The following is a 26,769-nucleotide window of genomic DNA, read 5'->3' as shown; positions in this document are numbered from 1 at the left end:
ATGTCTTTTGGAAATAAAATTAGAAACTTCCAAGTATTGGGGGCTGATCAGATCCCCTGTTGCCTGAGTGAGGGCACAATGAAGGATAAAAGAGACAGAGACAATGATTTAGAATGCAAGGGGGTCCAAAGAGAGATATGCCTCTAGCGGACACTCTCAAAAATCTCTCCAGTGGACCTGCTTTTACTAGCCAGCAAGAAGCTTAGCGGGAAGGGATTGTGCATCATTTGTGGAACAGTAACTGCAAATAGATGTCAGTAAATGCATGACTAATGAGTAATGGGGGACAAGATTAATGAGGAGCAGACCTCCCCTCTACCCAGATGCCTACATTCTATGCACTGTCCTCAGCAAAAGCTATCTTGCCCTAGGAGTGCTGTGTTTATGAGTTTTCCCCCACAGAGCCAGAAAGCTTGTGGATTTTTAAATTAGCTTTTCTGTTCCTGAAACAAGTTATATCAGCCTTGGACTCTATGGGACCCAAGTCACAGAGCCTGATCCCCAACACCCAAGAACAGGATAGACATGGGATTCTCAAGCCTGAGAAATTTGTCAGCCCTTGATAACTCTTTCTCCCTATGGCTTTACCTCTATCGTTCTTGTCTTCACCACAGGTGGTTCCATTACAGCTACCACTTGAAGCCCTGCTTTAAGCCAGAGGTAAATTTGCCTCTTTCTACTCCCTTTTCTCCTTACTTGCCACTGGGTCCCACCATCCACATCAAACTTTTGGATATCTATATTCACCAGAGTTGAGCCCTGTATTCGCTTTTGCTATTTCTAGACATAATCCGCAACACCCCTAATTTTTAAAAGGAGAAGTTTCATTAGGCTCATTGTTTCAGGACATTCCGTCCATAGCTGACTGGCTCCTCCAAGGCAGGAACATCATGGCAGAAATGTGCATTGGAGCAAAGCTACTTAATTCAAAGTGGGTGGGAAGCAGCACTGGAGAGAAAAGGGTGAGAGACCAGATGTAGATCCAAAGACCATGCCTCCATGAACCACCAAGAGACACCCAAAAGTGTGCTCTACTAATCCCCCAGGTGGATCCCAAAACCAAACAAGATGACAATCTGCTCTGCCCAGCACAACCCCCAAGTTCTTTAAGCTTGCAAAGGACCTTTGTTTCAGTAAGACACTTAAATTGATTTTTCCTGTCTTGAAAACTTTCATTGTTAAACGATATCCTTCATTTATACTTTTAATGCTAATTCTTACCTCTTCTAACACGTCCACTGAAAACTAGAATCCTATCTATAGCAAGGTGATTGCAGGTAACTGAGGACTAGTATAGCTGGATCATATGGTAGTTCTAACTTTAGTTTTTTGAGGAAACTGCATACCAATTTTTATTTTGGCTGTACTAATTTATACTCACCTATCGTGTACTTTCTGCAGCATTTATTATTTTTGCATTCTCGATGATAGCCCTTCTAACTTGGGTAAGATGGAAATAAAATGTAATTTTGATTTGTATTTCTCTGGTGGTTAGAGATGTTGAACATTTTTTCATATAATTATTGGCCACTGTACTTCTTTTGAGAATTGTCTGTTCACTTCAATTGTCAACTTATTTATAGGATTATTTGTTTTTTGGTATAAGTTTTTTGAATTCTTTATGTATTCTGGGTATTAATCTTCTGTTGAAAGGGTAGTTGACAAAGATTTTTCTCCAATTCTGTAGGCTGTCTCTTCACTTTGTTGATTGCTAATTTGATGTGATCTACTTTTATATTCTTGATATTATTTGTTAAGCTACTGAAATCCTGTTCAGGAACTAATTGCCTGCACCTATACCTTGAAGTATTTCTCCTATCTGTTTCAAGGCTACAGGTCTTATATCTTGGTCTTTGATCCAGTTTGAACTTATTTCTCTACAGATTGAAAGATACGGATCTATCTCAATCTTCTTCATGCGGATGCCTCCTTTCCCCAGCACCACTTGTTAAAAAGGCTTTCGTTTCACGGATGTATGGTTTTGGGCATCTTTGTCAAGAATCAGTTGACTGTAGCTGTGTGGATTTATTCTTAGGTTCACTATTCTATTGATCTAACTGTTCATTTTTATCCCAACACTATGCTGTTTTTATTACTATGGTTCTACAGTCTATTTTGAAATTGGGTACCATGATACCTCAGCACTGGTCTTTTGGGTCAGTATTACATTGACTATCCCGGGTCTTTTGTGCTTCCATATGAATTTTTAGGATTTTATTTTTTAGTCTATGAAGAGAATGCCATTGGTATTTGGACAGAGATTGCACTGAATCTATGATGGGTTTTTTAGTATACTTATTACAATTTATATTTTTCTATGTAATTATGTTTCATTATATTTTTTCTTGATTCTTTTTCCCATTCTCCACTCACTTCAGCTCCATTTCCCCTCCTCATTTAGAAAAGCTTTGTTTCCATTTTTCCTTTTATTCTTTTTTCCCCTTCCTTCCTTTCCCCCTCCCCTCTCCCTGGTTCTCATTCCCATTTGAACATTTTCTTCCTACTGCACAATACCTATTACACATTCGGGTCTTATTATTTACACTTTCAGTTTCTCACACAGGAGAAATAATGCAATATTTAAACAAGTGTGATACCTTCAGGGGTTTAAGCATGAAGGGATGTTGAATTTTTGTTCACAGCATTTTCTGCATCCATTGAGATGGTCATGCAATTTTTATCCTTAATTCTATTTATGTGGTGTGTTGTTTATTGGTTTGTATATGTTGAACAATCCTTGGAACACGATTTTGGTGTATGATCTTTGTATGTGTTGTTGAATTCAACTTGAAAGTATTTAATTGAGGATTTTTGCATGTATGTTCACCCAGGAGATTGGTGTACAGTTTTCCTTTTTTTCAATTTTGTTTTTATCTGGTTTTGGTATCAGGATGGTAATAGTTTTATAGAATGAGTTTGGAAGGAGTCTTTCCCTTTCTATTTCGTGCAATAGTTTCAGGAACATTGGTGTTAGCTCTTTCCTAAAGGTGTGGCAAAATTCACCAGGGAATCCTTCCTGTCCTGGACTTTTGTTTGTGGAAGACTTTTATTACTGCTTCAATGTAACTACTCATTATTGATTTATTGAGATGTTTATGTCCTCTTGTATCAATTGTGGGAGGTCATGTGTCTACACATTTACCAATTTCTTCTAGCTTTTCCAGTGTATTGGAATTTAAGTTCTCAGAATAATCCTTTATTAGCCTCCAGATTTTAGTAGTATCTTTTGTAATATTCTTTTCTTCATCTCTAATTTTATTAACTTGGAACGGCTCTTACTTTTTGTTAATTTGGTTAAGGGTTTATCAATTTTATCTTTTCACAGAACCAACTCTTTGTTTCCTTGATCCTTTAAATTGTTCTTTTAGTCTCTATTTTATTAATTGCAGCTTTGATTGTTATTATTTTTATCTGCTGGTTTTGAGATTGCCCTGATCTTGATTTTTTTAAGAATTTGAGATGCAATATTAGGTTATTTACTTGAGATTTCTCTGATTTTTTTTTATGTAGCCGCTTATAACTATAAACCTGCCTCTTAGACTGTGCTTCTATATCTCAGAGATTCGAGTATGTTGTGTTCCCCTTTTGTTAGTTAAATGTGTGTGTTTATGTGTGTGTGTATTGTTTTTTGTTTTTTGAGACAGGATCTCACTACATAGTTCAAATTGGCCTTGAACTCCCAATGTAGCCCAAGCTGGCCTCGAATCCTCAGCAGTCCCCCTGCCTCAGCCTCCCAAGTGCTGGGACTACAGGTGTGCAACACCATGCCCAGCTGTTTTGTTGACATTTTCATTGATTTTTGGAATTTCCCTCTCATCCCACTTCTCCAATGACCCTCTGATTAATCAAAAGTGTATTGTTCAATTTGCATGTATTTGTGTAGTTTATCTTGTTTTCAATTTTGTTTCATTCCATTAAATTTTATTACATGCAGAAAATCATTTCAAGTTTTGTATTTGCCAAAACAAGTTTATTGCCTAAAATATGATGCAATTTGGAGAAAGTCCTATGAGCTGATTACTGAAAAGGTGTATTCTGTAGTTGTTCAATGTAATATTCTATACATGTCCTTTAAACCCATTTGGCCTATAATATATTTATCTCTGATTTTTTAATTGAGCTTTTTTATTAACTCTGTTGGTACATTTTAGGTGTATAATATAATGACATTCATCATTGGAGATTTGTACCTTTACAAAATATATCTTAATTCTTATTTTTACCCCTTCCTCTGCCCTCCCTTCAACCCCTCCACCCCTCCCTATTTACAAAGACTTTGTTTCCATTTTTTCATTTTCTCATATTAATTCCATTCCCTTCTTTCCTTTCATTGAGTTTTTTGTCCACATGACCTAGCTGTTAAGATTGAGGTATTAAAGTCATCAATTCTAATTGTACTGGAGTCTGTCTATGCATTCATGCAAAGCAGTGTTTGTTTTATGAAATTGGGTGCATTAACATTGAGGATATATATTCAAATCCTCTTGGTGGATTTTTACTTTATCAACATGTACTGACCTTATTACTCTTCTAATTTTGTCTTGAAAACTGCTGTTTTGGATATTAATATAGCTACCCCTGGTTACTTTTGGATTTCTTTTGTCACATAATGATTTCAAGGCCAGCCTGGACTACATAGTGAGAGCTTTTCTCATGGCCCCCCAAAAAAAGACACAACCAATCTCTTCTTTCCCTATCTCTATATTATTAATCTAAGCCTAAATATTTATATTTTTAAAATCTATGTTATGACAAGGTTGCATAGAATCAATTCAGTATTGTACAATTTCCTGAGCTACATCTGTATATTATTCTTTGGCTGTGTTTTCATGGATAAAGAAAACAATGTCCATTCTTTTAAAAATTTCAAAAGAATATATTTACTAACTCTCTAATACTCCACCATCTAGATGATCATAGTTTACCTACCATTTGTTTCTATTCAATCTATTATTTGGATACATAGGTCACTTTAATTTTTCTATGTTATAAATTGGTGCTTAAATTAACACCTTATGAGTGCAAGGACCCGAGTTCAACCCCTGGTACCAATAAAACCCAAAAAAACACCTTATGTATAATTTTCACACCTGATTTCTTTTTTAGAGACAGAATTACTTAGAGAATACAAACTATTTTAACAGCCTTCTATAGATATTTCCAGATTTGTTTCTCATCAGTAAGCATTGAGTTTTATCCCTTTAAGAGGTCTTTTACTTTGATAGACAAAAGATACTTCAATTAATTTATTCTTATAAAGGCAGAGCAATTATTTATGTATATAATGATATTTTAAATTTGTTTTCATTTAGTTGTCAATGTCTTTGGCACATTTCCATGGAAGTGTCAATTTTTTATGCTAATATTTAATAGCCCTTTATAAATGTTAAGTACTATTTCCTTGTTGTGTCTGGAATACCCTCCTGTTGCTCTTTCCATAAGTCTCTACATTCTTAGAGTGGGAAGTATTTCTATTATCTGGAATTCATCTTACCTAATTCTCTTCCTTTCCCTTTCCTTAGATTTTCCTTTCATTAATTTTGTTTCTTGCCTTTCTGCAGTGTATATGTTCTGTACATTTATTTCTTCAGTTTTTAGTATAGGCAGAACATCCTTTGTTGGTTTATGCAATAAGAAATAAATTTTCACTAATAGCATCTTACATAAGACAGTGCTTCATTAATTCAGATCATACTCCTGTGAGTTTTTGTCATTTCAGTGATGGGACAGGATAAAAAACAAACATGTTTACTCTAAGATTTTTGCTCTATTTTATTTAAGTTTTATGAAAATATAATGATTTAGACATTATTTATGGTTTTCATATGTAAACACTGAAGCTTCAACTACTAAAAACTTAGTGACCTATGTGATTCCTGAGGCAGGTCTCTGTCAGTTTTATTACATTGACTCTTTCTGCCAGAAATAATCAGAATGCTGGCTTTCTAAATCAACAGTGTTGAAAAAGATTGTTCAGGATATATTTAAATTGATTTACAAATATAAATTTCTCTTTTTTGAACATTTTAAATGTACATTTCTTCACAGAATATTAGTACAAATATTTCATTACTTAAATCAAATACTCAAAAACTTCTAAAATATAGCTTAATTTCAGGCTATTGCTTATCCAAAAGTATTAAGATTACGTCGCCTGAAAATGTCCTGCGTTTCACTTTCCACAGTTCATAGTGGCTTTATCCCTTTTTGTAGCTTAGCAAACTCCTACTCTGTGTTGTGACTAAGACACCTTTTATTCTCCAGTTTACTGAGCAGTAGAGACTCTAAGGATTTAATATTGCTGCATCTCTGAACCCACCCTCTGTGGGAAGAATATTGAAAGTAATCTAGGATATTCCTTCATATTCATTTGGGTCTTTTGAAAGTATTTTCAATCAGCTTAAGATAGACAACACTTGCACAAACTAGAATAACATTGCTATATCAATAAATATACATGATTTATTTAGGACTAATACTCTTAAGTAAAAATGTATTTCAGAATTTATAAGCATAAAATGGAATTCCAGGTAGGTTTCTATTAGTTTCAGTTAACTGGAGTTTTAGGAGTTCTTAATACTAGGCACACAGAAAGACAAGTAATTTTTCATTTCTTCTAGAGAAATTTGTTCATATTTAGGGATTTTTTCCTACCATTCTGGTAGGTTGCTATGATTCCCTAGAACTAACAGCAAGAAATTATTGAAAGCTCATAACTTTTGAAATATAGTTAATTTTTATTGGATTATTCTGTAATATATGTTTGTTTATTCCATGTGTTTTGATGTTTTTATTCTCTTATAACACTGAAATGTAATCATATAAAATATTTGAATAGTTCATAATATTTCTCTTTTTTGCTCAATATATGTGAATGATGATGTGTCTTAACATCCATGTAAATGATGCTTGTAAGTTATAAAACATTTTAAAATTAAAATCTAAGAACAAAATGAAACATTTTACCCTATTATAGCTTATAAAAATATAAAGAAGGGCTAAGAAATCTTACAGCTTAAGTTTGGATCAATGCCTGTACATTGGTGATCTTCAGTCAGGCCAGGGTGCTTTAATAGAATGCTAGACACTGGGCAGCTTCAACCAAAGAAACTTACTTGCCACAGTTTTGAAGGCTGGGAATCCTGAGGTTAGGGTACCTGACATATTCCATTCTGGTGAGACTTCTCTTCCACAATGGCAAGTGACTATTTTCTCACTGTATCCTCACAGCATGGAGAGAAATTGCATACCTCTTCTTCTTTTGATTAGGGCACTAATCCCTTTCATAAGGGCTCCACCTCATTATCTAATTAACTGCCAGAGGTTTCAGCTTTTAATACCATTACACTGGAAGTTGAGGTTTTAATACATGAATAGGGGAGGTCATTCAATCCGTAGCAGCAGTTAATTGTGGTTGAAATGATTTTGTTGGTGGTGGCAGATTTACCTCATTGTAATCTCACTCATTTTCTTAATCACATATGTCAATCACACATCAAGGGGACTCTGATCCTCAGCATCCCTAAGATTTATAAGAATTTAAAGTTTTAGCTTATATTTGAAAAGCTGTAACAGATTTCTCACTTGGACAACTGTCATAGCTTTCTAACTAGTCTCCCTGCATCTGTTTTGTACTTAGTCTCTCTCATATAGCAGGCACAGTGAATTTTTGAAAATAAAAATCATAACATATCTTCTCCTTGCTTAAAATTCCTTTAAGACATTGCATTTAAGTTATAATGAAAACTCCTTGCCATGGCTTACACCACACACAGTCCCTTCCCACAGCCCAGACTTCCTTACCAAACTTCCTTACCTTGGAGCTCTTTGGCAGGCAGACTAAACTGCAATCCATTTCCAGCCCTGAACAGGTTTACGCCTGCATCTACTCACACGTGCTCCTTCACTTCATGTAATTGTCTGCTCAAATATTATCCCTTCCTGACTCATTCTCCACCTTACCCTTCTAGACTCCTTCCTTTCTAACAATAGTTGCTGCCTGAAACTGTAATGTTATTTATTTACTTCCTTGCTTATTGTTAGTTTCCTTCACTGGAATGCAAGGTCTTTGAGGGCAGGACCTAGAAAACTACTGTTTCGGAGCCTAAGCAGTGTGTGACACAAAGTGGACACTCTGGACATACCTGTGAGGGAAGGAATCATTCGTGTTACATAATGTGATGGCTCACTCTCCTAAACCTAAGCTGGGATCCTGAATCTTGATCCTGATCAGTTCTCTCTCTCAAAGCATACCTTTTATATGTGCTTTCTCAGTTTCTACTTCCTTATTACAAACTTCTTGTCCTTAGAATCCAGTTTTCAGAACTTTCTTTTTAAGCGATATTTTTATAAAACTCCTGTTTTCTCAGTTTGATTTTTTTTATTTATTTATTTTTGTATTAAATTCGTTTATTGGTACATTGTAGGTATACAACACAATTACATTTCTCATTGGGAATTGTACCTTTACATAATGCACGTTGGTTCTTATTTTTTCCCCATTCCTAGCCCTCCCTTCACGCCCTCCACCCTTCCCTATTTACAAAGACTTTATTTCCATTTTTTTCAATTTCTCATCATTTTTTCCTTTCCCCTGCCCCTCCCACTACCCCTACCCCTTTGGACCTTTTCTTCCTACTTTACATTATTGATTATTCATTCTAATAATTGGTACATTTTAGGTATACAACATAATGACATTCATCATTGGAAATTTGCACCTTTACATAGTCTCTCTTGGTTCTTATTTTTCACCCTTGCCCAGCCCTCCCTTCAACCCCTCCAGTCCTCCCTATTTACAAAGATTTTATTCCTATTTTTCCATTTTCTCATATTAATTCCATTCCCTTCTATCCTTTCCCCTAGCCCCCCCACTTCCTTCCCCTTTGCCCCTTTTCTTCCTATTTCACATTACCTATTATACATTTAGTCCTTATTTACACTTTCAGTTTCTCACACCAGAGAAACTATTCAGTATTTACACATGTGTGTCCTATTTATTTCACTTAAGAGGACTGCCTCAATGTGCATCCACTTAGCTATAAATGTCTCTAATTTCTCATTTTTTATGGCTGAGTAGTACTCCATTTTATAAAAAAAAAAACCACATTTTCTTTATCCAGTCTCCAGTTGATGGGCATTTGGGCTGTTTCCAAGTTTTAGCTAGTACAAACTGTGCTGCTATTAACATGGGTGCACATATATCACTGTGGTATGATTCTTTTAATTCTTTGGGGAAGATCCCCAGCAGGGGAAGAGCAGGGTCAAATGGGACTGCCAGTCCTAGTTCTTTGAGGTATCTCCATACTGATTTCCACAGTGCTTGCACCAGTCTACACTCCCACCAGCAGTGGAGCAGGATTCCTCTTTCCCCACAGCCCCACCAGCATTTGTTATTGGTTGATTTCATGATAGCAGCCATTCTTTCTGGAGTGAGGTGGAATCTCAGCATTGTTTTCATTTGCATCTCTCGAATGACCAGTGATGTTGAACATGTTTTCATGTATTTATTTGCTATTTCTACTTCTTTGTCTGAGAAATGTCTGTTCATTTCAGATGTCCATTTTTGGATTGGGTCTTTAAATTTTGGAGGTCTGATCTTTTCAAGTTCTTTATAGATTCGAGATAGTAGACCTTTGTCTGAGGAAGAGCAGGTGAAGATTTTTTCCCACATTGTGGGTTGTCTCTTCACACTGCTGGTGGTTTCTCTTGCTGTGCAGAAGCTTTTTAATAAGAAGAGATCCTATTTGTTGATTGTTTGTGCTAGTTCACAGGCAACTGAGGTTTTGTTCATAAAATCTTTTCCTACACCAATGTCTTCAAGGGTTCTACCTAACCTCTGTTCCAACTGGTTCAGAGTTTCTATTTTAATATTTAGATCTTTAATCCATTTTGATTTTAGTTTAGTGCATGGTGAGAGATAGGTCTAGTTTTAATCTTTGGCAAGTTGAAGCCAAATTTTTCCAGCACCAATTATGAAAGAGGCTATCTTTCCTCCACTGAGGGTGTTTGGCTCCGATGTCAAAGATGAGATGGCTGAGTGTGCCTGGCATTGTTTCTGCATCTTCTAATCTATTCCACTGGTCCTCAGGTCTGTTTCTTTGCCAGTACCATGCTGTTTTTATCACAGTAGCTTTGTAGTATAGTTGCAGTTTGGAGATTGTGATACAACCTGCCATGTCTCTGTTACCTAGAATTGCTTTTGCTATTCTGAGTCTCTTCTTGTTCCAAATGAATTTTTGGATTATTTTCTCAAGGTCGATGAAGTATGCTGCTGGGATCTCAACTGGAATTGCATTAAATCTATATAGCAGTTTGGGAAGTATGGCCATTTTCACTATATTAATCCTTCCTACCCAGGAGCAGGGGATGTCTGTCCATTTTCTGATATCATCTTCAATCTCTCTTTTCAGAGTGCCATAGTTTTCAGAGAAGAGGTCTTTGATTTCTTTCATTAGGATGATTCCTAGGTATTTCGGTTTTTTGGATGGTATTGTGAAAGGAATTATTTGCCCTATTTGTCTCTCAGTGAGTCTGTCATTGGTGTAGAAGAGGAAAGCTATTGATTTTTGTGTGTTGACCTTGTAACCAGCTACTTGACTTAATTTGGTTATTAAGTCTAGAAGACTTTTGGTGGAGTTCTTGGGGTCTTCTATATAGAGTATCATGTCATCTGCAAATACTGAAAATTTGACTTCTTCATTTCCTATCTTTATTCCTTTTACTTCTTTCTCTTGTCTAATTGCTGTGGCTAATGTTTCCAGAACTATATTGAACAAGAGTGGTGACAGTGGACATCCTTGTCTTGTTCCTGATTTTAGTGTGAAGGATTTCAGTTTTTGACAATTTAGTATGATATTGGCTGTTGGTTTTTCATAGATGGCTTTTATTGGATTCAGGTAGAGACCATCTATTCCAAATTTTTGTAGGGTTTTTATCATAAATGCATGTTGGATTTTGTCAAATGCTTTTTCTGTGTCTATGGAGAGAATTATATGGTTTTCGTCCTTGGCTCTATTGATATAGTATATTACATTAATTGATTTTCATATATTGAACCATCCCTGCATCCCTGGGATGAATCCCACTTGATCAGGGTGTATGATCTTCTTGATGATCTTCTGCATTCTGTTTGCCATTATCTCATTAAGGAGTTTTGCATCTATGTTCATTAGTGAGATTGGCCTATTGTTCTCCTTTTCAGTTGGGTCTTTCTCTGCTTTGGGGATCAAGGTGATGCTTGCTTCCAGGAATGAATTTGGGAGTATTGCTTCCCTTTCAATTTCATTGAAGAGTTTAAACAGGAGCGGCAGCAGTTCCTCTCTAAATGTCTTGTAGAATTCAGCAGTGAAGCCATCAGGGCCCGGGCTTTTCTTAGTTGATAAGTTTTTAATTACATTTTCAATTTCATTGGTTGATATTGGGTTGTTCAGAATTTTTAGGTCTTCTTCATTCAACTTGGGTAATTCATATGTATCTAGGAATCTGTCCATTTCTTCTGTGTTGTCCATCTTACTGGCGTATAGATTCTGGAAGTAGGTATTGATGATCCTCTGGATTTCTGCTGGGTCTGTTGTCATTTCACCCTTTTCATTCCTAATTGCATGGATTGGGGCCTTTTCTTTCCTTTTTCTGACAAGGTTGGCTAAAGGTTTGTCAATTTTGTTGATTCTTTCGAAGAACCAACTCTTGGCTTCATTGATTTTTTGTATCATTCTCTTAGTCTCCATTGCATTGATTTCTCCTCTGATCTTTATAATTTCCTCCCTTGTATGAGCTTTGGGGTTGTCCTGCTCTTCTTTTTCTAGAAGCTTGAGGTTCAGCATCAGGTTGTTTAATTGGGATCGTTCTGTTTTCCTAATATGCATATTCACTGCTATGAATTTCCCTCATAAGACAGCTTTCATTGTGTCCCATAGATTCCGATATGTTGTATTGTCCTTGTCATTAAAGTGAAGGAACTGCCTGATTTCTTCTTTAATTTCCTCTGTGACCCATTGGTTATTCAGAAGTGTGTTGTTCAATTTCCACATGTTTATGAAATTTTTTGAGTTTCTTTTGCTATGGATCTCCAATTTCATTGCACTATGGTCTGATAATATACAGGGGATAACTTCAATTCCTTTGCACTTACTTAAACATGTTCTATGTGGGAGTATGTGGTCTATTTTTGAGAATGACCCATGTGCAGCTGAGAAGAATGTGTATTCTGATTTTGTGGGGTGGAACACTCTGTAAACATCTGTTAACTTCATTTGTTCATGAGTTCGATTGAGTTCTAGTATTTCATTATTTATTTTTAGTCTAGTTGATCTATCTATTTGTAACAGTGGGGTGTTGAGGTCCCCCACTACAGTTGTATTAGTGCATATATGACTTTTCATGTCCATTAATATTTGTTTTATATAGTTGGGTGCACTAGTGTTTGGTGCATAGATATTTATGATTGTCATCTCTTCCTCTTGGATTCTTCCCTTTACAAGGATGTAGTGTCCTTCTTCATCTCTCTTAATCAGTGTTGGTTTGAAATCTACTTGATCTGTCAAGAGGATAGCTACTCCTGCTTTTTTTCAGGTTCCTGTCGCATGGAGTATTGTTTTCCACCCTTTAACTTTCAGTCTATGAGTTTCCTTTTGAATGAAGTGTGTTTCTTGTATGCAGCATATTGTTGGATTTTGCTTCTTGACCCATTCTGCCAGTCTATTTCTTTTGATTGGTGAATTGAGACCATTAACGTTGATGGTTATAACTGAAACATATTGACTTGTCATTGCCATGACTTTTTCTTTTTGTTGGGTTCTCCCCCTTTACATTTAATTTCTTGTCATGCCAGATGGGTTCATTCTGCTTTGCTTCCTGGGGTTGTGATCCTCAATGTCTGTTCCTAGAATATTGTGTAAAATTCTTTGGAGTGCTTGTTTGGTATTCATGAAGTTCCTAAGGTGCTCTTTGGCATGAAAGTATCTTCTTTCTCCATCCATTTTGAAAGATAGTTTTGCAGGGTACATCAGTCTGGGTTGGAGGCTGTTTTCCTTTAGGATTTGGAATATGTCACTCCAAACTCTTCTTGCCTTGATGGTTTGTGTTGAGAAGTCTGCTGTGATTTTGATGGGCTTTCCTTTGTATGTGATTTGTTTCTTTTCTCTGACTGCTTGGAGAACTTTGTTCTTCTGTTGTGTTTCTGGAATCTTAACAATTATATGCCTGTGTGTAGATTTTTTTTTGATCAAGGCTATTTGAAGTCCTATATGCCTCACTTATCTGTATGTCAAGCTCTTTTCCCCTGCTTGGGAAGATTTTTGCCATTATTTCTGTGAAGAGATTTTTTATGTCATCTCCACTCTCTCCTGTTTCTTCATTGAGCCCAATCAGTCTTATGTTATTCTTCTTTGCCTCATCTAGCAGCTTCTGGATTGATTTCTCATGTTCCCTTATAATTTTGAAGCAAGTTTTCTTTTCCTGGTCACTAATTGCAATCTTATCTTCTCTATCTGAAATTCTGTCCTCACATTGGCTCATTCTGCTGTGTAGACTTTCAATGGAGTTTTTCTTCTCCTGGAAATCTATTTGCATCTGTTTTATGGATTCCATTTGTTTCTTATGTTGGGATTCCATCATGTTCCTGAGCTCCTCTCTAGATTTATTAATCATGTCTTGCACTAGGGGCACAATTTCTCCTGTTATGTGAGAAATTATTTCTGATTTCATTTTTTCCAGATCCCCTTTTGTTGCCAGTTCAGTGGGTCCAGGTGGTTGAGTATCAGAGTGTTCCATCTCATTTCCCTTTGGGGTTGCTGTAGGTGATCTGGAAGTCTGGTTTTGAGACTTATTTCCGTGTTTTCTCATTTTGACTGGGGCAGGGGGCTGTTAGTGCCTGCACGGATTACCTCCTCTGAGCTGGGTGAGGTGGGACAGGGGCCGGGAGCATGGTTAGGGATGGTGACCCAAAAGCCCTTTCCTGTGGGCTGGGAGCAGCCAGAGGGATGGTGGCTGGGAAACCCCTTCCTCTGGGCCAGGAGCAGTGGGACAGAAGGTGGCCCAAAAGCCCCTTCCTCTGGGCCAGGAGCAGCAGGACAGAAGGTGGCCCCAAAGCCCTTTCCTCTAGGCTGGGAGCAGTGGGATGAAGGCTCAGAAGCCCCTACCTCTGGGCCAGGAACCGTGGGACTCAGTATCTTGGTCTGGTGGTCTGGTGTCCTCTGCATCTTTGTAGTGTGGAATCAGGTGGCTGCCTGTCTACAGCGGGGTGATTCGGTGTCTTCTGCGCAACTCAGGACCTCAGTAGGGTATGGGCAGACCTGCCTGTCTGCAGCGGGCTGATCTGTTTTCTCAGTTTTAAAGTAGAAACATTAGTGATAATTACCTCAGTGTAATTATGAAAGTTTGTTGTGGATATTTCTTCACTCTAATATGTATTACTCAACCACTTGATGGCATCAGAAACACTCAATCCTTCTTGAAACGCGTTCTTTCATTCACTTTAAAAACAAGCTACTATTCTCATTTTGTTAGCATTTATTTAGACTCTGCCTTTCTATTTCTATCCAGATTCTAACATTAGTGTGTTCTGAAACTAAATTGATCCCTATTACTTTTCTCTTCTTCTTCTCCATTTCCTTTCTCCTCTCTCCCTTCTTTTCCTTCCATTCCCCTTTCTTTCTTTTTTTTCTTTTTCTTATTCTTAAATTCTTTTATTATTACATTTTAGCTATACAATATGTTTACATTTATCATTGGGTGCTTGTACCTGTACATGATGTATCTTGATTATTTTTTCCCCATTACATGTGCACCCTTCACCCCCTCCACCCTTCCCTGTTTACACAGACATCACTTCCATGTTCTTTTTCTTTTCTCATAATTTTTCCTTTCCTGTCTTTCCTTTTCCTTTTCCCTCCCTTCACCCCTACCTCTCTGGACCTGTTTTCCTATTTCAAATTAACAATTATTCATTTTAATCATTTTATCCCTTATTTACACTTTCAGTTTCTCACACTAGAGAAACTATTCATCATTTACACATGTGAGTTCTATTTATTTCACTTAAGAGTATGGCCTCAATATTCATCCATTTAGCTACAAATGACTCTAGTTTCTCATTTTTTATGGTTGAGTAGTACTCCATTTTATAAAAAAAAAATCACATCTTCTTTATCCAGTTTCCAGTTGATGGGCACTTGGGCTGTTTCCAACCTTTAGCTATTACAAACTGTGCCACTATAAACATGGGTGAACATATATCACTGTCCTATGATTCTTTTAATTCTTTGGGGAAGATACCCAGCAAGGGAACAGCTGGGTCAAATGAGACCTCTAGTCCTAGTTCTTTGAGGTATCTCCATACTGATTTCCACAGTGGTTGCACCAGTCTTCATTCCCACCAGCAATGGAGAAGGGTTCCTTTCACTCATTGTTTGAGAGATACAGATGAAAACAACACTGAGACTCCACCTCACCCCAGAAAGAATGGCTGCTATCAAGAAAGCAACAAATAACAAATGCTGGCAGGGTTGTGGGGAGAAAGGAACCCTTCTCCATTGCTGCATTTTTTCCCTTGATTTTAACATCTCAGTATTTTATTTAGGGTAGAATGGGGCCTCCCAACTGACCCCCAAAATCACACCAAAGCACCCCCTATTTGGTTTGACCTTGTTCCAGAAAATTGCAGAAAGAAATACACAGAGACACAGAATTCGGGTAAAATAATAAAAGTTTACTTGTAAGCAGGCAGGACCACCAGAAACTGGTCTGGTCAGTGTCCACGCTCCCTTTGTTCAACATTTCCTTTTTATATCCTTTTTAGCCATTATCTCATCCCTAGTGGTCTTTGTTGTGTAAATACAATTCCACTTCCTATTTACAAGTCACAAACATAAGATAAGCACATATACATTGTAAATTTACCCAGGTATTGAAACTTTATTGGGTTAAAATGTTATCTATAATGAAGTTACTGGTTAAAGAATCAGATAACCATCACCTTAAACAATAAGAGTTACAGGAAAAGCAAATTTTAAGGAATACATTACTTATTGTGCTTCTACAACTACCTTAATATTCAATCCACTAAGTTATCTAAAACTTTTCCCTATCAACCTGTTTACATCTTGGGTGGTTCATATAATTCTTTCTTTCATTAAAGGTCAGTGTTAGTATGAAATACTTGAGAAGATCCAAGCAAGTGCCCAGAGGATTTTTTTTCCCATATATTCATATATTATTTATAGGCATGGTCATTGACTTCTTAGAATAAAATATAAAATCAACAAGGGTTTCTAGACAACAGTTTTTGTTAACAGCTGGATGAAAACACTTGCTTAAAAATTCATCCCATCTATGCTATCAGTTATGAAGGGCTCTACACTAAATGTGTAGTAATTGTTTATTGTTTTTCATTTGAGAGAGTGTGCCCATATCACAGAACCAGAAAGAATAAGAAATTAATTAGCAATTGATCATATCAGCCTGTCATCCTATACAATTTATACAATACCTGCCATGATTATTTTTGAATCTATGAAAGAGAACAAGCATAACAAACTGGGATTTAACAAACAAGCCATCTAATTAAAAGGCTATCGGGGACACCAAATGGAACAGAAATGAATCAGGAAAAGTAGTCTTTGCTACAATCAATGGGTTATTAATACTATACAAAATTCTGGTACATAAAATAACTATCTTTCAAACATATATTCTAAGCATAGCTTTTGGCAGAAGATTCATTTCAGCAAATTTACCCATATTTTTAGTTGTTTGGGGTGTTTATGGAAGACCAGATACCATTGCTATCTCCTTAAATTACAGTGTATAGGGGGAGACATGATAGAATATTAAGCAACTAATATAAAGAATGACATTGTAGTAATGACAGCTTTTTCAGAAAAAGTTTCACAATCTATAATCAATAAATGAAGACTGTTAAGCCCAAATTGAAAGCTGAGAAAAATTTGTGGAATTTTAAATGAAGTGATGTCTTGAGATCCACAAGATATGTGATAGAGAAGTAGGTGTGGTGTCACATTTAGTGGGTACTGAATAAGCATTACTGGAACTGAATTAATGAAAAATGTTGAATTTTTCAGCCATAGTACTTGTATGTCTATCTATCTTCAGTTTCCATCAGTTATCTAACTTCAGTGTTTGCTCACATTTAACTCTGTCTTGGGAATGCATGTGAATTAAAAGGGATTTGCTTCTAAATTATCTTCTATCTCTGTTTCCTTTGGAGGCTCTCACTTTTGTACACTGAAATCTGTCCTATATCCTGTGAAAACTTTAATTGATTCTGAACTAATAATATTCAGGATTAACCAAAGCCCTCTAACTTGGGTGGCTGTGATCCTCTACTGAAGTCAGGCTCTTCACCCACACAAGCTACTGTCCCTCAGGATCTTTCCCTCTTCACCACTGTGGCTTTGCTTCTAGGGCTTATGTATCTTAACTGAATTTAGCAGTGTTCCAAAGTGTTCATTGCATGTGGACAGGATTTAAGACAGCCTCTGCACAGCTCAACTGGATTATTTTGGAGAAAAATATCTAAACTATATACCTTTAAAAATGCAAGCTATATTCTGTTTTGTTCCCTATATTACAGCAATAATTTATTGCTACTTGGCAGGATTCCTCTTAGTTATAAGCAAATAGCAGCTATAAGGTTAATTATTTATTAAAAAGCCCTAAGCAGAATAAATCTGTGCCTCCCAGAGAACTGTTTGGTTTGTTGGAACCTTAAGAAGTTTCTTTTATTTTTCTTTCTTGATGTTCATCTCTTCTTAGAAACATAAAGTGGGCCCAGTTTTTAGGGCTCACAGGAACCTTGCATACTTTCTCTCACTTACTTTCCACTAGGACCCAGTAGAACACCTATTCTTATGACAGGAGAAAACCTTCCGAGACTCAGCTGGCTGTAAACATTGCTCACCAGGACTGGGAATTTGAGGAACAGCACAGAGAGGCAGGCGTGGTGTCATGATCACTGCCAGTGCTGGGTGACCTCCTGAGATGGGCACCAAAGGTGCAGAGTGGTGCCCAGGAGCCCCAGTAATACTGAGGTGGGAGATGAGGGCTTGGCAATCTGGCTGGACAACAGGATGTAACCTGCCAAGCATGGAGAACTGGAAAGGAGACTGGGCAACTACACATAACCTGTCAATCATAAAAAAATATCATGTCATGCACAGAATACACACGAGCAGAGCAACTTCCAACAGACTGGATCTGAAAAGATGTAAAAGACTGACTTCAGGGCCACTACTGTTTTCCTGTTCTCACAGTGGCCCATCCCAAGCACAGTATATATCTTTACTATTCTTGCCTCTTTTTGCACTTCTTTTCTTCCCTTTTTAATTTTTCTTCTTTTACTTTAAATAATGTTTACTTTTTCACATTCATCACTTGTTCCAGCCAATTCTTTGGATGGAACAGCAAGAACCTGGAACCACCAGACACTACACCTTCTGACAACAGCTGTCTATGATAGGCTAGGTATTGGGAAAGACTTGTTCTAAACCAAGGCAGGAACCAATGCAACAGTAATCAGTTTGTAAAACAAACTCAGTTGCAAAAGAGGAAAAGGAAGTAGATCTGTGTATGCGAGGTAATGGTCTTAAGCTTTCTGTTTAAAAATCTGAGGCCCAAAGTGGTTACCATGTTTGAACAACTAAAGGACTGCTGATGTATGAGTTGCATTGCTTTTCCATCATGTTGATAGATAACTAAAATGGAGGATGTAATTTAAATTTAAATTTTACCTAGACACAGGAAAGCCTCTGGAACATCCAAATAATAAAATCACTACTTCATCTATTTATCCAATTAGTCAACAATATTTATGAGCTCCAAAGAAGGATTTGGCCATGTTCTAAAAGGTGTTAATATAGTGGCAAACAAAAGTGTCAAAGTTCTCAAGGCCCCTGAGGCTGACAGTCGCACACATGAGTGTATGCGTATGTGTGTATGTGTGTGTGCATGTGTACTTAGATAACAAAAGTATAACTAAACAAGACAAAAATCAGAGAGTGATAAGAACTACACAGAAAATTGACATCGAGTACTACCACAAAAAATGATCCAGTGACTAGTAGTGATTAGCTAGTCAAAAAGTCATGTATGGAAAAGGCATTTATTCCAAGATCTGAATGACAATGAGATAGCCAGGCAAAAATAGAATTTGGGATAGGTAGTGGAGGCCCTCAATGCAAAGACTGTACAGCTAGAAAGAACAGTCTCCCTGAGTTTGGTAGGAGGCGAGGCTGGTAGAAGATGGGGATGTAGAGACAGGCAAAAAGGTCACAGAGACAGGCATGGGCAGCTTTTGGGGGACTCGGTGAGCTTGGATAAGAGGATTTCATTCCAGTAACAATGGGAAACCTCTGAAGGTTTTAGACAGAACACTAAAAGTTTGATTTACTTAGTATTTTTAATTATAAAATGGGGATTAATAAGTATTCTATCATAGTATGTAGCCTGTCTTTATGGAAATAATTTCTCACACCTTAAATGGTCAATATGCCTAGTAAGTATATGATTTACTAATGGATATGGCCATTTTGTTCACAGTAATATACCATAGAAGCTGAAGGGCTGATACCTTAGAAACTCAAAGAATAGTAAAAATACTACTTTTGAATGAGTGCCTTCTCCCTGTTTATCATTCCTAATGTAGTCTGCAAGGGAAACTAAATTATAAAGAGCTAAGAGAATTGTCCAGGTTCACATAGCTACTAAAGGTAGAGCCAGACTTTCAATTTCACTGTCAGCCTTTCCACCTCTGAAGTTAACGCTCTTTCTCCCTGGGCTGCATCCCCCATGAAGATTGTGTGCCCTGTGTGCTCTTGATGGTCTCTGTTTGTGGCAGATGATCTCCTTTCAAAGGCCTGGGGCTTTTACTGACCCAGAATTTTATAAACAATTTGTTACCTACGCCATAAATCACCAAACAATCTGCAGTAATTTGTTCTGGGTATTGCTGTATTTGACTAAGTGGTCCTATAAAGCAATATTTATAATTCAAAATTTCTGCCCTCAGTATCTCTCTATTTTATATGTAGTCCTCCAAAGGAAAACTATCAAAGATGAATTAGAGAGAAGTGCTAAAGGCACTGTTAAAATTCAAGATATTACTATAATTATTAAATAGATTACTGAGCGAGGAAGGCAGTAATAAAAAGAACATTTTTCCAGCTACCTAAAGTGATACATTCTGCATGAAAAAGAAGTCTCCCAAAACGCTAGCCCGTGGAAAAGTAGTAAATGAAGGACTTTGCAGTGGAGAGTTCAAGCAGGCCTGGGACAAGGAAGCTGTGCACTTAGAAAGCTTCACTGACTGGAGAAGCCAGCAGAGATGAGGATGCTGCTCTTCAGCACTGCAGGTGACACCGCTTCAGTTGCCGCTAAGAGCTCCCTTCTTTATTTCTACTATTGCCTCTCTGTGGGCATGTGAGAGCCCTTGATATGATGGAATTTGCTTTGTCAGTACTTGAAAGGCTATGGAGATTTTGTTGTCTTCAGAGACAGAGACACACTGATGGATAAAGAATGAGGAAGACATTTGTAGTTAATATGGGGAAAATAAGAGATTTATCCTCATCTGATTTGCTCCTCTATTATTAAATCATATTCACTAAATTGCTTTACTACAACTCTGTTTCTTCTGTTTTAATTATAAATACCTTCCCAATGAAACAATTCACGTTAGTTAGCATGACTAGACTAGCTAGTAAAGATTACTCTAAAACTTTGAAATCTCTGAGACATCCAGCAGGGGCTATGCATAATGTGAAACTTTATATGCACAAATGTTTCTCTTTTTCCCTCTTTTTAACCTTCTTATTTTTTCTCTTTTCCTGACAATCGAATCAGGGCTTTGGATTTATAAGACTAAGAAGTGTGTGTGCATGTGTGTGTGTGTGTGTGTGTGTGTGTGTGTGTCCTACATACTAAACTTGATTCTAAGTTTTTCAGTAAAAAAAAAAGGAAGAGATTGTCCTTTTGAGGTGTTGGCTTACCTTAACAGTGATTGGCAAAAGATCATAACCAAAGGGATCAACTAAATTTTCTAGTCTGGTAGAAGAGGATAGTCACTCCTGGGAAAGCAAAAGGAAAAGCCAAGGTTTGAAGGTGGTGAGCATATGACATTTGAAATATAGAGATGGATATCTCCTTTTGCTTAGAATTGTCATATGCTAATGTTCAAGGTAAAAAGGAAAATTTACTTCTATATGCCATAAAAATGAAGGAATTCAAGTGACATGTTTTTTCAGAAATTCTTGAAGCAGTCTTTGTGGGAAGTATTTTTTCCTTGGTTAACTGCATGCCCTACTTAATCTCCTCTTCTTACCAGGATGTCTCAAGGTGGATACCATCTCTTCCACACCCAGACAAGCATGCAGTACTGACATCCTCGATTTTGTTTTGAGTATTGCCTATTAACTCTGATTAAAACAAACAGAAACAAAGATACAAAACCTCCAAACTCTGATAAGGGAAACTAAAGCCTAGAGTTATGCCACATTTGAGTAAGACAAATCTACAGGGACTGTTTAATCACACCTGATCTGGGTGTTCTGGCTCCAGCCCAGGAACTGATCTGACCCTGGCTTTGACCAGATTCCTCTGATTGTAGAGAGAGTGACATGGTCCCTCAGGGGGAAACTCTTAACATCTGTAGAACACATATGCTAGACAACTGCTGTGGGCAGGGCACTTAGAAACTAAGTCTGCAGGAAAGTCTAACATCTTTTTCCCAACATATAAATTGTTGAGAGATGGAGACAAGTCTGCCCTGTCTCAGAGATAGGACCTGGGCAAAGGAGCCACACCCTTTCCACTGTGGAGAGCTTCAGATAGATTAGCAGTAAATGACCTATTACCTCTGATAAACTCTCTCCTGTTGAGACCAGCACCCCCCCCAACACTTTCTCTCTGAGGGACTCACCTGGAGGATGAGACCTGTTCCCCCAGCTGGACCCTCAGAAGAGCCACAGTTGCCTCAGAAGTGCAGAGCCTCAGCCCCGCTCCCCAAATCTTCTGGAGGAGGGGATCTGTATTTTAACAAGAACCTGGGTGATTCAGGTGGCAGTGTGAATTGAAGTGCCCTGGACTGGAAGCTCTGCCAGAAGTTCTTCTGACCAGGGCAGAGCAGCCTTGACTTCTGAATCCCAAACAGTGCATGTTAAGTAGCTAGGCCAATCCATGTTTGGGGAGTTTTGTGAACTAATTCTGTGCTAATAATTGTTAGACCAACTTGAATAATTGCTATGTCTACTTATTCCTAGTGTTATTCAGTTTGGGTAAGACCATTAAGCTGGTTCCCGGCCATATTTCACTAACAGAGAGGCTGAAAGAGGACCTGAATGAGACAGAGTACAGTGCCAATCTATGGATACCGACGTGTGCTCTGTGACCAGACCCTCCCCTGTGCCCTCTCCTTTGTCTCCTTTCTTCCTTCACAAAAGAATGTGGCTCTTCATAGCACTCAGCTAGCATTACTGTGAAGATTAAGAAACATTATATACTGTAGGGACCTTGGTTTGGGAACAAAAGAAATTGGAAAAATCATGTGAGGTTTGAACTTATTTCTGTTTGTGCGATGGATTCCATTTATTGATTTGTGTATATCGAAGCATCCTTGCTTCCCTGAGATGAAGCCTATTTGGTCATGATACATGATCTTTTTGATAATTTGGTGAATTGTGTTAGTACCTTGTGGAGGATTTTTGCATCCATTTTTGAATCTCCTGACTAGTTTTGGCTTAAAGTCCACTTTGTCTGAAAACAGATAACTACTCCTGCCTGTTTTTATGTTCTGGTTGCATGGAATACTATTTTTCATTCTTTGATTTTTAGTCTGTGAGTTTCTTTTTGGGTTAAATGTGTTCCTTGTATGTAGCATACCACTCAATTTTGTTTCTTGATGTTCTGCCTGTCTTTTGATTGGGGAATTGAGACTATTCACACTGACAGTTCTAACTGAGAAGTACTGACTTATTCTTGTCATTGTATTACTTTCCTGCTGATGATTCCTTTTCTTTACCTTCCACTTACTTGCTCGCCCTACCTGGTGCATTCATTCAACTGGACATTTTGGCGTTGGTAGCTTCATTATCTCTCTCTAGTAGCTCCGTGAGAATTTTTTGGAGTGCTGGTTTGGTGGTCCTGAATCTCTTTAGGTGCTCTTTGTCAAGTGGAAATATCTTATTTCTCCATCAATTTTGAAAAATAATTTTGCAGGCTACATCAGACTGGGTTGGAAGTTGTTTTCTTTCCAGGCTTGAAACACTTCATCCCCAGCAATCTGTGCCTTTTGGTTTGTGCTGAAAAGTTTGCTGCAATTCTAATGAGTTTTCCTTTATAAGTGATCTGTTGCTTTTCTGTAACAGCTGTTAAAATTCCTCTCTAGTGCTGAATTTCTGATATTTTGATTATAATGTGATGTGCACCGATTCCTTTCGGATCATAGCTAGTTGGAGTTCTATATGCCTCTCTTTTCTGTATGTTAAATTCTTTTTCTATGTTTGGAAAGTTTTCTGCTATTTATTCTGTAAACAGGTTTTTTTATATCCCTTGTGCTGTCTTCTGACTTTTCATTATGTCCAATTAATTGTAGATTAGCCTTCTTTATGGCATATAACAGCTGGTGGATCCATTTTTAATGTTTTCTTTTTATTTTTAAGTTATCACTCACTGATTAATCACCAACCACAGCCCTGCCTTCTAGATCTGACACTCCATCCTCACATTGGGGAGGTTCTCCTGGATATCTGCTTGGAGCTTTTATATGAACTCCAGTTCTTTTTTATGCTGAGCTTTCAAATTTTCCATCTCATTGTTTAGCTCTGGTACCTTTTTATTAGTGTCTTCTGTGGACTTGCTGATTGTTTCATTAGGATCATTACCTGTTTAATTATATCTTCTTTGAATTTGCCAAGCACCTTATTGATCTGTTTTGTTACCTCTACTATTATCCTTTCAGATAATTTGGCTGTGTGGCTTTGATTTCCTCTTCCTTGTTGGCCCCTGAATTGGCTTTGGGGAATTTGGGAGTTTGGGAAGACATTTTATTGCCTTGTCATCTCATGTTTCTATTTTTTGTTTTTTGTTTGTTTTTTGTGCTGGGGTTTGCTGATTTCATATAAAGGGTAACCTTTTTGCTAGTATAGATACCTCTTTAGTGAGTTTCTAATTTTCAAAGATGTGCTGTGACCATGGCTAAATATTGGTCTTTGCCTCTATCCCAGGATCCAGCCACCTCCATTTATTTAGAAAGAGAGGTTGCAGCTTATTCGGCCTGGTGCCCAGTTCTTCAGGAATGGGCTACAGTATTGTTTATGACACCCAGGAAACCCAGATATTGGCATACTGGGAAAACCAATTAACAGCAAAAAACTGTCACCTTGGCTGTAGTAATAAAATCAGCAACAACAATTCTCAAATATAAACTGGATATTAATGAACTCTAAAGATAAATAATGTACCATACTTACCCTCTAAAGATAAATAATGTACCATACTTACCCATAGAATAGAGGTCTATGATTATAATATGAACACTAAGGCAAATCGGATCTTGACCTACTGTAAATATCTACTCAATGGAGGAACTTTACCTCTACTAACAATAGAACAGTGTTCAACAGTAGTAAAATAAAGTTAAATAACTATCTATAAATTAATAAAGCTTAATATTTATACTAGTAAGGATAGAGTTTGTGAGGAATGGGAGCATGGAAAAAGCAGAATTTGAAAAATTAAGTGATAGAAGATGAGAAGGAGGTGATAAAAATGAAATAAAGGAGCCTATTAAGGAGTAAAAAGAATTTAAAGGTTAGATAAAAGAAAAAAAAAACAAGGAAAAGGAGAAATAAGAAAACAGAGCAAAAACTAAAGGAAACATAGAAAAAAGGGGGAACAAATTGAAAGACAGAGTGAGAAAAGAAAAGAAAGAGAAAAAAGAGTACCCAAACAAATTAAGGAAAAAGAAAATAGGAGATGAAACTCCAAACACCAAAAAGAAAAAAAAAAAAGAAAAACAATAGAGAAAAAAAATGATTCAAAACATTTCCTGTGTACTTTCAAATGACTGATTTCCTTCCAGGACCAGAAGTCTTTGGAATCCAGCAAGTCACTCTTCTCTGCTCCACTTTGTAGCCTGTGGGTTTGTGAGGTGACCTCCCCAGTTCAAGAACTCCTTCCATCTGTAAACCCTAGATTGTAGCTGCTGCCAAGCTGAGCTGCATTGCAGCTCACACTGGTACAAGAGATTCAATTAGACCACCAGTCTCACCTGGATGTTGGCAGTAGGGTGGTACCTCAAGCAGTCCTCTGGATTTAATCCAGTGGATTTCAGATCCAGACACCTCTGAAAGCCACAGGCTCTGTGTTTCTTATCCTACTCTGTTCTAACATTAAGAAGTCACTCTTGGGGTGAAACTGTTTTTTAGTTTATACCAGCCATGGGCCCTCCTTAGGCCTAGCACTGCTGGACCATCCATTATTTCTCCCTGAAACAGCCAATTTTTCTGGGCTTACCTTTTCTCTCTGGTGTTGGCCTCATCCTTATTCAGGTTGTTTGGTAGTTGCCTCCATGGCCCCATGGTTCAGGAAAGCAAGATCTAGAGCCAAGTAGCACTTACCAGTCTGATGACTGCTGCAATGGGTCTCCTCCTCACAGTGCATGATTGTGGACCTCCTCCTTCTTTTTGTTTCCTTTCTGACCTATTTTTATTTTGATTTCTCAGCCAGTCCTGTGCCTGCCTTTTGAAGATCCTAGACTAGACTTCACCTACCTGATCATCCAGATAGTGGCCCAGACCTTCTTCCTGCCTTAGGTCAGATGGAGGGCTCAGAGTCTACATGCAAAGATCTCCACTTTCCAGTTTGCTAGTAAACAGTCCTGTAAGGCAATCGTCACCATCAATCATCTTAATATTATAGATGAGGGAAATCAAAACTCAAGAAAAAAAGTTTTCTCAGCATGATAAATTTGGAGCCTATTGCTGTTATATGTGCTCTGTTAATAAACTGCAAAGAGAACAAAATTGTTTAGTTTAACCTAAATGTTTATTTTTAAAATATATCATTTTAAGAAGGTTGATTTAAAAGGTAACAGCTAACCTTACAGAGCCCAAACCTTGTGCCTGTGATTGTTCTAGTGTTTTACATTAATTCATTCTGTGCAACGTCTTAATAACCTACTTCCCATTTAGAAAGACAAAGTGCAGCTCGCTGACAATGTTCATCTAATTTGAGAGATTGATTATCTTTTGTAAATAGAAATACGGTTACTAAAATCAGAATGCTAAAATAGAACGATGTCTTTTGTTTGCAAAGACTATTGATATACTTGAGTATGTGAAAATAATAATAAAAGCAAGATATTTCTTGGGAAACTTTGGGGGTAAGTTTAGGGCTGTAATCTGCAAGTTATCTATGGATAAGAGCTGAGCTGCATGTGCTGCTGACGAGTATTGTCAGGACAAATAGAAAGTGGGTTCAGGAAGTATTATTATGTGACCATTTTATGGCTGAATCATGGAAGATTAAGAAACCTAGGGGTATGTGAGAGGGGTATGTGTGTTTGTATGTATGTAAGTGTAAGTATGTAACCTAGAGGCATGTATATATGAGCTGGGGTATGTGCCCAAGCAATCTGTCTCCACTGTACTGTACTGTCCACTGTACTGTCCTGAAATTTTTTAAAAAATATTTAAGAAGTACTTCAGAAGATACAAATATGGGTGCTTTTAATTACTCATAAAGCCCTAAAGGAGC

The 26,769-nt window shown here is 37.3% G+C and overlaps 1 long non-coding RNA gene across 2 annotated transcripts in view; it reads right to left on the bottom strand.

The window, feature by feature from the left end:
- Window positions 1-15,688: 15,688 nt before the first annotated feature.
- Window positions 15,689-26,769, bottom strand: part of LOC110345628 (uncharacterized) — a 31,005-nt gene continuing 19,924 nt past the window's right edge. For both annotated transcript variants that reach the window (XR_015449947.1, XR_002389079.2), the window contains one exon: window positions 15,689-25,891. This is a non-coding gene — a long non-coding RNA (uncharacterized LOC110345628). The remainder of the gene's footprint in view (window positions 25,892-26,769) is intronic.

This window comes from Heterocephalus glaber, unplaced genomic scaffold, assembly GCF_053883595.1.
Source record: "Heterocephalus glaber isolate CG9 unplaced genomic scaffold, H.glaber_assembly_v1.0 deba00000818, whole genome shotgun sequence".
NCBI classification, from domain to species: Eukaryota; Metazoa; Chordata; class Mammalia; order Rodentia; family Bathyergidae; genus Heterocephalus; species Heterocephalus glaber.
The sequence above is the reverse complement of the archived record's forward strand: the minus strand, read 5'-3'. Positions and strand labels throughout refer to the sequence as shown.